At 44.7% G+C, this 16,409-nt stretch overlaps 1 protein-coding gene across 4 annotated transcripts in view; it reads left to right on the plus strand.

The window, feature by feature from the left end:
• The window catches only part of TMEM266 (transmembrane protein 266), a 107,501-nt gene that overhangs the window by 25,938 nt on the left and 65,154 nt on the right, over positions 1-16,409 (plus strand). Inside the window, exon 1 of one of the 4 annotated variants that reach the window (XM_052672198.1) lies at positions 8,454-9,113. The exons of the other annotated variants lie outside the window; for them this stretch is intronic. The gene's annotated coding sequence lies outside the window, so the exon portion shown is untranslated. Of the gene's footprint in view, positions 1-8,453; positions 9,114-16,409 lie in introns of those variants that run through there. 4 annotated transcript variants of the gene reach the window in all.

The following is a 16,409-nucleotide window of genomic DNA, read 5'->3' on the forward strand; positions in this document are numbered from 1 at the left end:
GCCGGCTCCGTGCGGAGTGGCCGCGCGGGCAGACGGCGCGCCTGGAGCATTTCCACGGCGGGGAAAGTTTGGAGGCGGCGCCGCCCCCCGCCAACTTCCCGCGGCGGGGTGACCGGGGCTGTCCCGGGGCGGGCGGCTGGGCCGCTGCGTTCCGTCGTGCCGCTCGGGGCCCGGGACGGCTGAAGGCGCTCCGCCGTTCGCGCAGCGGCGCCGTCGTGCGGGGCTGGGCGAGATCCGCGCCGCGCTGCGGAGCTGAGCGCTACTGTCACGTTACAAGCTCTGTAGGCCGCTTCTGCTATGCGCGGAGAGTTGCGGGGAGCCCTGCTACGGCGTGGCACTGAAAGGTTGTGTGTGAACAGCGAGTGGACTTGTGGGCTTTGAGTTTGTTGCGCACTGAGTTCAGGACGAGAGCTCGTTGGGTGTCCCCTGTAGGGGTTTCTCGGTTGGTGCTTGCAGCAGGCTGACCTACAAGTTGTGTGTGAAGTAAGGCACGCACCTGAATCCACCGTAACAGCTGTAAGTGATTGCTTATGGAAGGAGCGGCAGGGGCAGAACTCGGTGTGCACACAGCTGCCTGTATGTACAGGTAATCAGCAGAGAGCTGCGGGCAGCCTCACGGTCCCGGTGTGGGCACCTGCTGTGCTGCGGGCTCTGCTCAACAGCCACTGCCTGGTGGTGTGGTGCCTTGCAGGCTTCGGTCCTGCCCAGACCAAGGTGAGTGACCCGCACATCCTTGGTGTGTTACAAAGCGTTATTGCATTTAGGGCAACATTAGGGCTCCTGTGGGGTGCTGATAGCCAGCGGTTCTCTGTTGGCTCCTGCAGGCAGGTCCGTGCAGGCTGTTTGTAAAAGGGCTGACGCTGGTCAGGAGTACCACAGGTGTTGGGCTGCATGCTGCTGTGCAATAGGGATTTGTGGTTAACGCTCTGCAGCTGTTACCTCTTGGGGGGAAACAACTACGACTCGATCCTGTGAATGAGGTCTGTGCTGTGAGTAGAGAAGGGAAGGAGTGCCTCTCACTTGTGGAGGGTGCTGGATGAGAAGCATATGTGTGCTGCTCCCAACGTGCTGTGTTTCCTGAGTGCTGCTAGGGAATGTTCACTATCAGCAAAGAGGCACTGCAAGCAGGGAGCCCGTGTTCCTGAAGCGGTGTATGTGCACACTCATTCCTGCATGCTTTGGAACGAAGCGGGGTTCCTGCAGCCCTGTTCTGGTGCTTCCTATCCAGGTGGGAAGTTGCTGTCCCCTGTTGTGCATAAGGAGTGTTCTTTCTTGGGAGGCTGGGAAGAGGTTTAAGTTGTGGGAAAAGTTGGGTGCTGTCAGCATGCTGTGAGCACGCTCTGCACAAGAGCAGACAATGAGAATGTCTCACAGGAGTGTGCATTCAGTTCTGAGTGCAGACTGGGAACAGTGGGTGAGAGGAAGACCTTGACTCCAGCTGTTTCACAAGAAGGTCAGTAAGAAAATCAAGACATGAGCTATGTAAGCTTGCAGTGCAAGTGCCAACAAAAGCTGCTGCTCAGCTGAAGTGCTTCCAGACCATGGCTGACTGCAAATGCAGAGCACAGTGCACAGTGTAACTGTTGTCCCCATCGCTGTGTTCTCAAAGGTCAGTTGGGTGTGAGTTCTGAAGGTTCTCTGTGGCAGCCACAAGCGGCTTTCTGCTTTGTCTCTGCTTGCTCCAGGTGCTGCTGTGCACTGCCCTAGGCTGGGTCCAGCAGGGGCTCCACAGTCGGGCTGGCCAGCAGCCTGCTGACAGCTCCATCTCCGGCAGGCTGCACGCTGCAGCTGCTGACTCTGCAGCAGTATTGCATCACAGGTTGCTGCTTCAATTGCTCTGTGCTGGAAGTGAGATTTCAAGCGTGGTCAGGAATGTGGTTTCACTGTAATTAATGTGATTTCTTCTAGACTGGGAGAAAATGGATTGCCCTCTGAGACCATGGTAAGATTGAAGTTTACCTCTAATTTATTCAGTATTCATTTAGATTATTGCGTTACCCGTCAATAGAACAGTAATGAACTAAATCATGTTACTTAGTGTAACACTAATCTGCATGCACTCTCTATACACATAACAAATGATGTGTACTGTCTGCATAGTACTCAACTCATCTGCTGGACACTGGTGTTCCTTAACGGACAGCACTTCATTCTTATGGACACTGCAGAACCACTGTTGCTGTAAGAGAGTGAGCTGGAGTCTTTTTTGTCTTGTATTATTGTCGAAGAGTCAACGCAGTGCTATTTGCAGAGCCTTTGCTTCTGGATCATGCGTGGAGAACTCATGGCCTCCCTCCCTTTTGTCCCTGCAGGTCCTGTCTGGATTTTGCACACTGTTAGATTCGGTGACAGTGGTCCTAGTGGGTGTAATAACGTGAGGAGTGAATCTGTGCTCTGTAGGGTTGGAAAACAGAGAGTGGGTTTCATTGTTGTGTAGTGGGGTGGACATCATTGTGCTTGGTGAACTTCCAGCTTCAAGTGGAGCACAATAAATCTTAGTTGAGCACCATGTGGAATAACTTGTCCTGTGACTTTGGCTCCAGAGGCTCCCAGTGGTGAGCTTAAAGTCTTTTTTTTTTTCGCCCAACAAAGTCTTCAATGGAGGTTAAGGCTGAGTGGGACAGTGGGAGGTTTCCTTCAGTCCACCTATTGCCTGCAGTTGGGTTTTAGCAAGGCAAGTGCTGTGTGTTAGGGTTTAATTCCATGTTTTGTTATATGGTCACTATTGATTACGTATAGGTGATCCTGTCCGAGTCACTGGCGTTGTGTGAGTGATGAAAGGCAGGCTCTTGTGAACCCAAAGCAAGAAGGGAGTTTGAATGGTACTTAACTAAGCAGGATAACAACATGCATCTGCTTAGTTTTTTATTCAAAGCTGTATCTTAAACATGAATTAAAACTACACTTTAAAACGTTCAGATACTTGGATTGCTAAACCTAAGACCTGTCATTCAGCAAATGTCTGGCTGAGGGTTGCAGAAGCTTAGTTCTGCCTGTGTGAGCCATCCTGTGCACTGAATGAGCCAATGATTTGCAGGAAAATTAGTATGCAAACGTAACTGTTAACCTCCATTTGCATTAATCATCTTTTTAAGTCATATGCTGTTCTAAATATGATGCTTCCTAATTTTCCAGAGTTGAACTCCAAACCAAAATAACTGCCTTGCAAATTAGTTTCTGACATGGAACCTCTTTGTATTGTTTATGTTTCTAAAAGGATATTGTACGGATGTTAAGGTGAGCCACAGAAGGTGAACCACAAGTGGGATTCCAGTCCTCAGCATTGACTGTAATTCATGCAGTTGCCTCCTTGGGTAAGGTGTTATTTTGTGGGTGAAGCTGGTGCTCTGTCCAGGAAAATGAGAGCTGATATCTGACTTGTTTCCCTGTCCCTCTGCTGCTTTGTATGTCTGCCTCAGCAGCCCTGCAGTGTTTCATGGCCCCTTTTGCTCCTGCTCTGCCCGAAGCGTGGGTATGCATGGCTTCTGTGTCCAGGGGCTGCCAAATAATTAAGAAAAGCAAGCAGCCATAGGAAAACAGTTCGGTTTTGCTTGAATGGATTGCCGTGAGACAGCGTCTGTGCTGTTCAGGGAACTTCAAAGGCTGCCTGCAAACCAGGGAAGTGTCAGAGCTTGTCAAAAAGCTGTGGCTCTCGTTCTTACAGTGACTTAACAGTGTTATGTGGCTGTTAGTAAAGTGTACCTACCAGCTTTTGCCACTGAGATGATGAGAGTTTATCTAGCAAAATAGCAAAACTCAGATTTTATTAAAGTGAGTGCGACTTGTGCTGCTGACTTGTTTTAGTACTTCTGTACCCCTATCAAATTTCTCATAGAAAATGCATCACCGTGGAGGTGATGATCTGAATTTCAAGCAGGCTGTCTGATTGTGAACTGCAGGGCTCCTATGTGTGTGTTAATGAGTGTTACCAGACAGCCCGGATGTAAGCGTGAGGTGTGTGATGTCTCAGCAGTGCACAGCCTGTAGCTGCTGTTGTGTAAGAGCTGCCTGGGTTTTACAGCCTGTGTCTAATAAATTGTCACTTTTTATCAGGAATGATAAAATTAGCTTTGAAACCAGCGTTTGAAGAGGAAAGTGAGATATGGGGCACAGTTTGTTTGCTAACTCATGCAAAGGTCTTAAAGGCAACTTGGAAGATTTTTCTTGCATGTGTTTACTTCTTTTTTCTGTTACCAGCCACCACTTCTAGCAACATGAATGCTCTTTTTTTTTGTTTTCTTTGATTTTAAGAAGTCAATCCTGAGCAGGGAGCAGTAACATAATTCAGTATACATTGGAGCTTTGGAGGCTGTTATTTCTGAGGCTAGTTCAAAGGGCAGGAACTCCTCAGAGACACGGTGTGGCTGGCTGGTTTCCTTCGACTGAAAGAGCAATGCAGCAGTTAAGTAGCATCCCAAGTTTGCGTAAAAGCTTCTGACACGTTATCTCTGGGCAAAAAGAAATGTGGAGGAATTGTGGAGTGGGCACAGCTGAACCTCTTGGCAGTGCATTGGGAAAAGCCTCTGCTTCTCTGGTGTTGACCCTGCATATAGTGCTGGCTTTGTTCCCTTCCCTATCGCTTAGGGCCGTGTGAGACAAGTTCTTTTCCCCGTGCTTGTGTGAGGGCTCTTGGTAGGAACGCAGCACTGCTGCATGCAGTGCAGGCACATTACCTGCCTAGCAAGGGCTGTGCTGGAGCCGATGCTGTCCTCAGCTGCCCCACTCATTGCCCCCACTTCCTGCAGTTCTGATCCCAAGGTACAAATAGTAGAAGGCAGGAAAGAGTGTGTGCATGAATTAACGAGTATGCTACAGAGGTATTTGTTTCCACATCTCCTTTCTTTTTTTCTTTTTTTTTTTTCCTGACTTGTATTTGCTTCCTTCTTGACCTTTTGGCAAGGGGGAGCATATGGTGATGTGCTGTCCATCTGGTTGCTGCTTACTGTGAACTCACGATACAGGCAAACTTGGCTCCATCTTCATTTCATAGGGAGGCAGAGCTGCTAATAGAGTGACAGCTGAAGTGTTTATTCTGAACTGCAAGAGGGAACTGAGTGAGAAGTGATACAAAGGGCATTCTATGAACGCATTCAGTCTTCTGTCTTAAATACTTGTGCTACGCTTTGATTTAAAGCAAAGGAGGGTGGAACTTTGTTGTGCCCTGGGCTGTTAAGTACGGATAAGACAAGTTCTTCCCCAGGGGATTTACAAGTGAAATAAATTTTCATGAGGGCAGTGTGAATGATGATAGATATGTCTGGAAAAAAAACCACAGAAGCCCCACTTTATTGTGCAGGTAATACTATATATGTGCCACTAAGAATTCTGCTGCACAACGGTAGCACAAGCTTGTAGCAGTCTTTCAAAACGCAATTCTTCAGTAGTTACTTTTCTTTTTAAATGATCAGGTGCAACACTGGTAAGAATCTGTGTTGATGTGGGAGCTTGGTATGTTCAGCCTGTCTTGTTTGTGGCCTGCATTAAGGTTTGATGCTGGTAAGGAGAAGCTGTCTCACCTTTGTCAGTGTGTGCCTATGTATCTTTCTCTAACCACTCGATGCTAGAGCCATAATAACCAAACTTTCTTCTTGTCATTTAAAGGAACACTGCTGAGAAATCAGCTAGGCTGTATTCATACTGTAAATAATTACTGAATGCCATTTATTTTATCAACACAGTAGTTAACTTTTGTGTTGTCTTGTCCTTGCCTCATAGTGTTTTTTTTCACGCCACCACATGGAAAATCCTGTTTGTTTGCTAACTGGAAGAGGTGATTATAAAAGCAGAAAGTAGGTGGGAGGGTCAGATGCTGTAATTTACCTGAAACAACCTTGCTTGCTGTTTAGATCAGGGATCCTCACTTCTGGTAGTTCCATGCATATTTATTATGTAGGACGGCACTGCAGTGACCCTGCTGTGATGTGAAACTGCTTGCAGGCTGCTAAGAATAGTTTGGGTTTTGATGGGGGATTGTTGCTAGAGTTCAAGCTCACAGCATTTTTGCATTCTTTAAGGTTTTTGTTATGTCTTGAACAGAAGTTCAGACGAGCTTTTAATACGGCATTGGTGATTCTGGCTTTTGTTTTTTTTTCCCTGCAAGCATCAGCTTTTAAAAGCTGGAGGTAGTTTCTTGAAAAAGCTTCTGCCCCATACTGTGAGATGCTGAAGATCTCTGCTCTGTGTCGTTCTTTCACTTCAAAAGTGAGAAGAAATAAAGAAAAGGACATAACCCAGTGATTTGCTTCTGGTGGCCAAAACAGAACTTCAGAGGCCAGGTAGTTTGTTACAGTGGTTGGGCTGTTTAATTGCTCCAGGCTGTGAAGTGAAGTCTTCTCCAGTGTATTACTTCAATATTCAGGTTAAGTCTATGATGGATGTAATGTGACTGCTCATGTTTGTGAACGTTTCCAACAAACTTGGCTCCCTGCTGCCTGTTTCGAAGGTGAATTTATTCCAAAGTGCTGCTTTTAGTCTCGTGCCCAGGTTCAGGTACTGCCAGAAAGCAGAGGAATTTTGATGTGTGAGTGAAGGCGTTGGAAATTCTGGGGAGGCCTGGAGTGCTGGGCTAAGGGCTGCCCCTAAGCCAGGAGGGATGGGAACTCAGGGACTCTTTACAGCCCCTTGAATATTGAGCTCTGTACTCTCAAGTTTTAATTCTTGTGCATGTGTGATTTCCATTGTATCTTCTTGTGGTTAAATATTCTTCAGCAACTCGTACTCTTCTGAAGTTTGGGAGCTGTGGAAAGAATTTCCCTCCTCCATCCTCTGGAGGCTGCGTACTGAACAGGATCACTGTGTCTGCTGTAAGCTTACGTGTGTGTGTTGTTTTGAAGGAACTTCAAGCTGTCTAAAATGATCGCATTCAAGTTGCTGGTAACCTGCCAATCTGTAAATATGAAAGAGCTAGATGCAATGAAGGGGCAAACAAAGCTAAGGGGTTATTCAGCTGCTTTGCAGGCTTGGGAATGGGGAACTGAGGAGGTGAGCAGCATCAGCTGGTGCCTGGTTGATATTTCCTGGATCATTTTTACTCATGATCCACATGAGAAATGATCCACATCATCATCTGAAAGATTGCTGAGTAGCTGTTTGATAGATGGCCTTTATGAGGAGTGAAGGTGTGAAGTGAGCTTTGTTCTGAATTGCACCTTGCAATGGGATGAAGGTGTATGGGACAAATGCACTGCGAAGTGTAGGCTTGTAGTGCTCATTTTGGGAGTGGGAGGACTTTGTGCTCTGGTGCCTCTATGTTTTGCAGGCTTTAAAAACCACCTTGCATTGTGTTTGCTTGTTATGTGGTAGCTGTGTGCCACAGAAGCTGTCCCTCCAGGTAATGTCTGGTGTGATGAAATCCTTATCTTGGTTATGACGCTGTTGTAATGCAATACAGATTGCTTTATCATAGAACGGAGGTAGGAAAAGGGAGAACCGGAGTTCAAAATGTTGAATTACATAATGGAGAACTTGGTTCTGGAGGAAAACAGGTAGTGGGGTGGTATTTTCCTTCCCAAGGACACTGGCTTTGTTTAAATAGTTTGACAGAGTGCTTAGCAAGCTGACATAGGCTGCTTCACTGGGTCCGTAAAGTGTGCTGCTGGAGCTGCATTTGGAGGAGAATAATGTAATGCATCAGAAACCTTTAATTATATGCTTTAATCAGCTCTGTCTAGGTCAGAAGATGTTATATTATCAATAATGTATTATAGACGTTTCATAGTAACTTGGATATGTGTTGAATAATTGGTCTTTGTTAAGCAGACACTGGCAATGTTTGCATTCAGAGCCTAGGTTTGAAATAAACAAAAAACATATTTGATATCACCTGATATCTAGTTGATGGAACAACTGAATAGATCAGAGTTGAGCAAAAGCTTATACAGCACAAAATATGGACTGTTTTACTACGTCTTCTCTCTGAATGGTAGTAGCAGTTCTGAAAGCATTTCTTGGTTTATGGAATTTAATTTTGTATGTGTTTGCTTGCAGCAGTGCTCAGGACCATAGAGCCTTTTAAAACATACTGTATTAAACTAACAACCACCACCCACCCTGAAGATTAAAACTGCTTACAAGCTTACCAAGCTGCCTGAGGGGAGAAAGGGAGGAAAACAGTGAAGGAGAGCAAGCTTCTGATTAAAAGGCATGTGAATGCGTTTTGGGGGACAAATTGTCTTTCTGTTACATGTTACCTCATTATATATATACTTGTACCTTACAAATAATTTAAGTTTTTCTTAATTCTTTGGTGATTTTAAAGCTGACTAGGAAGCTTACTGCAATGGCAATAGCTGATAGAATTTGCACTTGTGTCATGTTGTGATCCAAAGCAAGATTGTAAGTTCATCTGTGGGTTCCTGACTGGGTGTGCCTATCTGTTCAAAAACATCCCCATATGCTTCAGTGGCCTTTCTTGGAAGGGCTGGGAAATAAGTGGTGGTGGACAGATCTTTTTTCTGAATTTTATCCTGCTGAAAAGTCCAGGATCTCTACCCCACCTCCCCAAGCTGGAGCTTAAAGAAAAAGCAACAGTGACACAATTATTACCAAAAACAATGACAGAAGTGATGAAGCCTGCTCAAAGTGGTGTGTTTTTTATGGTATGAGGTCCAGTGTATTCAGTTAATCAGCTGCGTGTTCTCTATCTTGCTGTTCAGCCAGCAAAAGATCAGTCTGCCTTGCAGTAGAGAAGTTGTATTTTCGGTATGAACGATTTCTCTTTTTGAGCTGTGCTCAGCACTTCTTGCCTTCCCTAAGGAGGTGGCAGTGATTGTAGCATTTATCATACATAAAGGAATCTGTCTTTCTGTGTGTAGCTGCCAGAACTTATGTGAGAAATGGGGACAAAGAAGGCAGCGTCCACACTCGATAACCCTTCAGCCAGCAGCCCTGATGGTAAACCAAGGAAATCTTCCTGAATTCGCACCTGCACTCCATCCTCAACAACAGCAATAGCAGAGTTGAACAGATTTGACAGCATGTCTCCAAAGGAATCCACTTGCAAAATCTTGCCTGAAATACAGGTTTAAGTGGTCTGCTTGTGAAGCTCTTGACCTGTACTGTGAAAGCCTGAACCTCTTTGTTGAAACAGCTTCATGTTCTCTCCAAATACTAAGGTAAAATGCTGTTGCTTGCATTAAAAATGGTTGCTTGAAAACTATGGAATGGAAGAGTTTGATGGTGTTAAGGGAAAATCCTGAAGCATACCGGTGTTTGTAAGAGCAGAGTTGGTTTGGATTATTTAGAACTGAAGATGAGCACACGCTACATTCTGTCCTCCGCCAAGGGCAAATGTTGCCCTTCTTAGGGGAAAGAAGTGGAGCAGACTGAAGTAGCAGAGCGAAGGAAAGCACTGGAAATTTGAACTTGGCTTTAGTTCTCTGTGCTTTGTAACTTGTAGAGATGATGGCAGATCAGTAATTCTTCTGAGTTGACAAAATTCACTGCTTTCTGAGAAATGCTGCAAAAGGGCCTCTGAGGCTTCCCTGGGGGTGCTTACGGATTTGTGCTCATATGCTAAGTGCACATCTTTGGTAAAAAGGGAGAAGAAAAGAACTTTCTTGTCGAAATCAAAGTAAGCGATGTATGGAGGCATTACTTTTAGAGCAACCTACTATTTATTTCCATGGGAACTACAACATCTACAAAGAGCATAATAACACTGTTTTATAGAGCAAATTCTCAACTACAAAACAGTTTTTCAACACAGTCACCACCATGAGCTGTGAATTTTTGGCAGCACTGGACAAGAGCCTGCTGGTAAACAAGCGCACCAATTGAGGTGACCCGCTGTTGCCTCTCCTGAAATGCAGCACCTCACTGTGCTCACACCCTGTGTTTGGTTTCCATAAGTGCTCCCAAGGGTTGCTGAAAGTCAGCGGGTGCCATTTTTTTCCTCATGGAGGAATTCGGTTCTGCACTTTTGCTCCATCTGCACTTCCATGGCAGACGCCATTCTGACAGAGTGCCCCTCTGCTGTCTGTCTCACGGCAGCAAAATGCAATGATATTGGTGGGAAGATTCAATCTCTACTGCCACAGCACCAGCATCCTCTGACATCATGGGCCAACAGAATAGAACAGGAGGCATTACCTGTGCAGCAGCCATTCTCTCACCCCTAACTGTCCATAACTAGCGTGTGTGCCCCCATAAGGGAGATGACAGCCTGGTATCCAAGTTTGGTGCTAGTGCTGTGTGTTTATTTTAGTGCATAGAGAAATACACGTTTAAGCCAGTTCTTGTATTTTCCCCAAGGTATAGTTTTGCATTTTTATCATCATTTATGACTGAAGTGTTGGAAGAAAGCTTTCAGATGTGAATATATAATAAATTAAGATCTAGTAACAGTTAGCTTTTGCAATCATTTGCCTAGAAAATCCTTCAGGGTGTTTTCTTTATATAAGCAAGTAAGACCTCTTGCTCTTCTTCCGTTTTACACAAGTTTTAATGCTATCTACTGAAAAAAATGCGTAAGTCAGGTTGGGGAAATAGTTTGCTGTCTGAAGTTTTTGTTGCTATCTGGAGTCCTGGTGCCGTGGTTGTGCATTTGGAGCTTTTGTTAAGGTCATTTTGCTGCAGCGGTGCAGGTTGATTTGTGCTTGATATCAAGATGTCTCTGAAACAACTTCATCTCACCAATTAGTTGTGACAATTTTATGCTAACTGTAACAAAAGGAAATAATTAAGGGAGAGTATTTTCAATTGCAAGCATGCTTCTCATCTTTTGAGCACACACGGCAGTAGCAGAAGGAATAGAAGGCAGCGTACTGCAATTGGTCATCCCCATCAGTTTTTCCACAGAGAGCAGTTTGAGAACATCTGGGCTGCAAAGCACACCTCGTGAACTTCCATTGATTAGTTCCTTGGGCTGCCAGCCATCAAGTGTATTTTTAGATACTTACAGCAAATCTTATCGCCTGCTAAAGAATGCCAAATCTGTAGTTCTAGTCAGCTGCTGTTTTTCTGTAGGGAAATTACTGGGGGGGTGGGGAGGGATTCTGGTTTACGTGGTTACTTTGCTGCAGTGCTGCAGGCTGCCATTGTGCAGCAATAGCTGAGTTAGCCTTCAACTCGCCAGCTGGTGATGGGTATCAAAGTCCGGCTGCGGCAGTGCCAGCTCAGCGTGACCTGCTCTAGTTTCTTTCTAATCCTGAGAGGAAAACTGTTGGCCTGGACAGAGTAAGATGGTTCTTTCCTTCAGTAAAACCATCTCTAAAAGCAGAGGGGGGTGGGGAGAAGCACATATAAGGCATTTTGTTCCCATTCTTAATGGCTTAGGCTTTATCGTTCCATTTTACAAGAACAAAGGGATGCATGGTAATTTAATGTAAAGTGAATAGGCTGGCTCCTTATCTGGGTAAAAGCTTGATGCGTACTACAGTTGCATATCACTATAGCAGAGGCACTTCTTTGGACTTTTGGAATATGCACATGCTTTTTGGAAGGCAAAATTAGTTCTGCCCTACGTGTGCTGTCTGCCATCTGCAGTTAGTGATAAAAGCGCTTCACAAGAGTGCAGCTGCCTCAGCAGGTGTAAACTCCTCATCTTAGTCCTGCAGGAGTCAGAAGTGCTCTGCTCCCAGATGATGGTGCACAGTGTTTCTTGCTGCAGATGTATCTTCCAGCCCTTTGGGTGCTGCCTATCACCTCTCTCTGAAGCTCTTTGCATTTAGTTTGGCCACCTGTCTGTTCTGTGCTTGATTGGAATTCTGTATTACCACAGCTGTTAAAGGCAGGTAGTATGCATTAAAAAAAATGACTTGTTAACAGAATTTTTTTCAAAAAAGCGTTCACCATTTTTGATTTGAGACAAATCTTCCCATCCTGAAGCATACAATATTTCTCATGTTGTCAGTTCTTCAGCTTTTCTAAAAGCTCCCACCTTCAGCATCACCAACTATCTCAGGCCCTGTAACCCAAGCTGTGTTTGTGAGCCCTTGAGTATGTATGCATTCAAAACTGATCTTATTACTGCAAGCATTGTCTCCAATTAGACTAAATCCTTTGGAGTAGGGCTTATGTCACCTGGGGGGCAGGGGGGGTTGGGAGAGGGGAGGAAAAACACCTTATGAAGTACCTAATGTGTTTCTAAGTAGCATATGAATAATAAAAATATGGGCTAATTGTTCTTGCCCTGACAGACTGTTCCATTCTAGGATTCTAAAATGGGCAGTTTTGATCCTCATCTTGGTATGTCTGCATTCCTCAGCCTGCAGTGGGTGCCTCAGACAGCTCTCACTGACAGCAGATGCTTGGTAATGTCTGAAAGCTGTCCTGTTTTTTTTTTTCCTCCTAATGTTGTAAACCCTGAACAGGTTGTGAACTGTCAGCTGTTAACAATAGTGTATTGAGTGAGAGCCATAAAGCAAGGAAGTTAGTTTTATTCGTTTTACAATGTTATTATTAGACGCATGAAGAGTAAAACAAACATAAAATGCTGCCTCTTTAAGCTCCTGGCTGGTCTTTGCAGCAAGCAGTTTCATTTCTAGTTCTTGTTGTACAGGGTCAAGTGCAGTAAATCTCTGACCTGAGGCCGGTGTAATCTTAATTCCTTGCAGATACACTTGTTTTGTTGAAGCTGTATTGATTTTGCAGCACTTCGTACTGCTAATTCACATAAGAGTTGAAAATGAAATTACATGCATAAAATCTCCAAAAATAAAAACACTAAACAACCCACACCACTGATACTGGGGGCTTTGCTGTCTATTGGGAAGTGGCGTCTTCCACCGATTAAGTACCAGACAGAAAGTCAGAAAGATGGATTCTAATCTCTCTGGCACCAATTTGCTATGTGCTGTTGGATGTGGAATCGAGCTGGGGAGTGTGCTTTCATTACAGATTGCTTGGATTGTGTGCAAATTGCTGTTGTGCCTGTGTCTGGAGACTGACAACTTATTTAGCAAGTAGTGATTGCCTGGAGAGGTTAGTACAGTACTGATGTTAAAATAGTTTTGAAGAATACCTCTTAGAAGTGTTGAGGATTCTCTCCTGGTGAAGTTGTTTTCTAATTTTTTTCTTTTAATTTTAATAAAGCTTAGTTGGTGAGTCTTAACAAAAGTCTGTTAGCAGTTGTAACAGATGTCATTCAGTTCCAAGCAGAAGGCCAATGTGTTAGATTTAAGAGCAAGGATAGGTTTTATTTCATTTAGCATTCGTTCAGAGTTTGAGAGTTTGCTTTGCAGTGTGCATCTCTTGCATAACCACTGCTTGAAAGCATCCTTTTATCTGATCAGTGTATTACACAGAACCTCTTTATTGGATATGGGTCATGAGACTTGAAGTACTAAATCAGATGGTGCTAAAATAGAGCTACAGAGGGTGGCAGGAGGGCTGCCACGTTGAGTCACAGAGTTGTGGCCAAAGCTCTTCTGCCTGTGCAGTGCTGCAAGAAGCAGGCTGCCCTTGACTTGCTCCAGTGGATGTTTGGGAACCACAGCCCAGTATGCTGAAGGGGGAAGAGAATTTTCCCTTGGATCAGTATGGTTGGGTTGTGGCCTGTTTTCTTGTATTCAGCTTTAATGAAAACAGTGAGCAAATGAGCCTTTTCAAGTACATCTGCTTTGCTTATTCCCTGAACTGAGTGCCAGGGGACCAATCTGTTGCACAGACTTGCCAGTTGTACCACATTGTCTCCAGCAGATTGCCATGTGTGAGGTAAGTGTTTGCCCAAAACTATTACATCACCTTAAGTAAGTGTTTGTTACCACTGCTGAATACACACAAAAAAGCAACTATTCTATGGTTCATAAATGAGAATAACTTTTCTCAGCCAGCACATCTCCACAACTTTTTTTTATTCATTGGCAGTGATTTAAAGATATTTAGAGTAGCCTAAAAATTAGCACATATGCTTTATAGTTGAAAACATGTGCAGTCTTTGTATGTTTTTTTTTGTATGTGATGTTACCATCCTGAGCTCAGTTAGAAGTGAGGGGGAAAGTTGCAGGTTTGGCTACTAAACCTGGAATTGCTGGCCAGTGAATGTGTGCATTGTGAGGGCTGTTTACTCCAGATCGTAGGTCTGGCAGGGTTGAATGTCCTCGCAGCTCAGGATGAGTGCCTCACCATCTGTTTGTGGCAGGAACCTGGCTTATTGTATGTAGTAAGTGCATGCCATTACCTGCTGAGGGGCCCCGGGGTTGTACAGTTGAACACATAAACCCTATATTAAAGTAATTGTTCCTTATGGTATACTTTATACAGTGGTCTAGTCCTTTGTCTAGGTTCAGTGTGGTCAGCAAAGCTTTTTCCACAGCAGTACAAGTGTTGTGACCACGTGCACTGTGTGAAAGGACTCGCTTTCTTTTGAAGCATCAGGCAGGACGTGAAATTAAGATTGGATCAGACTGCTGATTGCAACAGAGTGAGGTTCATCCTGAAGGCATCAATGGGATAAAATCCTAAGCTATTTGTTGCCCAAAGCTAAACTACAAAGCCTAGCTTTGTGTGTGGGAGAAGAGCAATGCATTTCACACAAGTGGACTGGCTGTTACATGGTTGCTTTTAAGATACACTGCAAAGCCACATTGTCATATATCTATAATGTTTTGTCTGGAAGGATGCTTATAACACCAGGAATGGCAGAGTCTAGATATTCCTCAGATATATATAGCTGGTTCATACAGTGAAGTCTTTACTTCTAGATGCTGATTATAACTTGTCTGTTAGTGTGACCACGTTTAGAATCGTAGAATGGCCTGGGTTGCAAAGGTGCTCATCTGGTTCCAACCCCCTGCTATGTGCAGGGTTGCCAACCAGCAGCCCAGGCTGCCCAGAGCCACATCCAGCCTGGCCTTGAATGCCTGCAGGGATGGGGCATCCACAGCCTCCTTGTACTACACATCTGCTGTCTACTTCACTGGGGCTATCCAGGTCTCTGGATAGAGACTCTTCACTGCAGTTGTGGGGAGTCAGAAAAAAAGAAGTGGAAATGAAATCCAAGAGTTTGGTTTTCTTGTGTCTGTAATCAAACATCTTTGAGGCTGAATGGGTGCTCAGTTTGCTTCTACTGGTAATATACCTGTCTTTCTGGGCCTTGGCTAGGTTAGTGTAAAACCAAGCATGCGAAATTCTGAAATGGAGTTGTGGCACACAAATATAAGCCTGACTCTTTCCTCGGTTTGTGATTCTTAATGTTTAAGGGAGATTTAACCTTTTTGTTGTTGTTGTTGTTGTTGTTGTTGTTGTTTCCTTTTGAGAACCATGGTTTGTGGCACAAAATACTTTGAGTATTGGGGATGAGTGGGTGTGGAAGGAGGTGAGAGGTGTGCCAGAGTGCCTTTGTCATGGAGTTTGTGCAAGTTAGCTTCTACCCATGTGCTAACTGAGCCCAGAGCCGTTTAGTTCCTCGGGCTGGAGAACAAACAGATGTTTTCAGTCCAGTGGAGCTGTTGATTCTAGGCTCGTTCCCATCAACATGTGCAGTGGCATGTGTAAAGCTCAGTGTTAGCTTCTGCTAACCCTGAGCCCATGAGCTGTGTCAGCACTGCATTGGGCCTGAGCTGTGTACATTGTGCTGGACTGTACGGAGATCATCTCACTAGAAGCCATCCCTGGTCTGAGTGGTGTTGCTTTGTATGTGTAGCTATGTGCTCACCCATTTCTCAGATGGAAGTACCTCCAGCAGTGGGACACGTAAATAGAGCAGGAGGTGTTGAGATGTGCAGTGAAATGGTGTAAGCTGGCAGCCTTGTGCCTAATGCTGGTATCTGAGACACCAAGCGTTCTTTTGTGGTTTTCCTTCTTATTAAGCAGGTCCAACGCTTCAAATGCTAGATGAATTTATAAATACACCTTTTAAATATGTGAGTGGTCTCTTCATCTGTGTCTGGGCTTGAGAGCCCTATGGTATGTTGGTATGGTTTTGGGTTTTTTTTCCTTCTGCTTAAGCCACCCAGGGAAGCTATAAGGTACAACAGCAAATAAAAGAATTTATTACAGCTAGATCGGGGCAGTGTGTAGCTTGGAGAAAGAGCAATCCTGGAGAGTTAATGCAGAGTAAGAGGCTAAATGAGTACTCTCTTTTCTAAATGAACGTGTGCTTGATGTTAGGGAGCAGCTTTCTGTGCGAGTAGCCCTAGTTACACAGTTATTCCAGGACTTTGAGATGCTTCATTAATTGTTATTTGCTGTGAGCTGTTAAAACTGAACAAGCAGAAGGCTGCTTGTCTGGAGCAGAGACTTTCCATCCCGGTGTCTTCAGATTTAGGTACATTGTGGCTTGCTCAGGTAGTTGCTGGGCTTTGTGCTTTTTCTGAGAGGCGCTGGTTATGTATCTGAACCACTGAATAGAACCACTTCAGCAGTACCATAAGCAGCCCCTAGCTGTGCAGGTGGGAATGAGGACCTGTAGGAGCTGTCAGGGCAACATGGATTTGTGTTGAAAGAATGTTCGAGCTGGAATGCTGACA

The sequence above is a fragment of the Tympanuchus pallidicinctus genome, unplaced genomic scaffold, assembly GCF_026119805.1.
Source record: "Tympanuchus pallidicinctus isolate F22 unplaced genomic scaffold, pur_lepc_1.0 scaffold12, whole genome shotgun sequence".
Taxonomy (NCBI): Eukaryota; Metazoa; Chordata; class Aves; order Galliformes; family Phasianidae; genus Tympanuchus; species Tympanuchus pallidicinctus.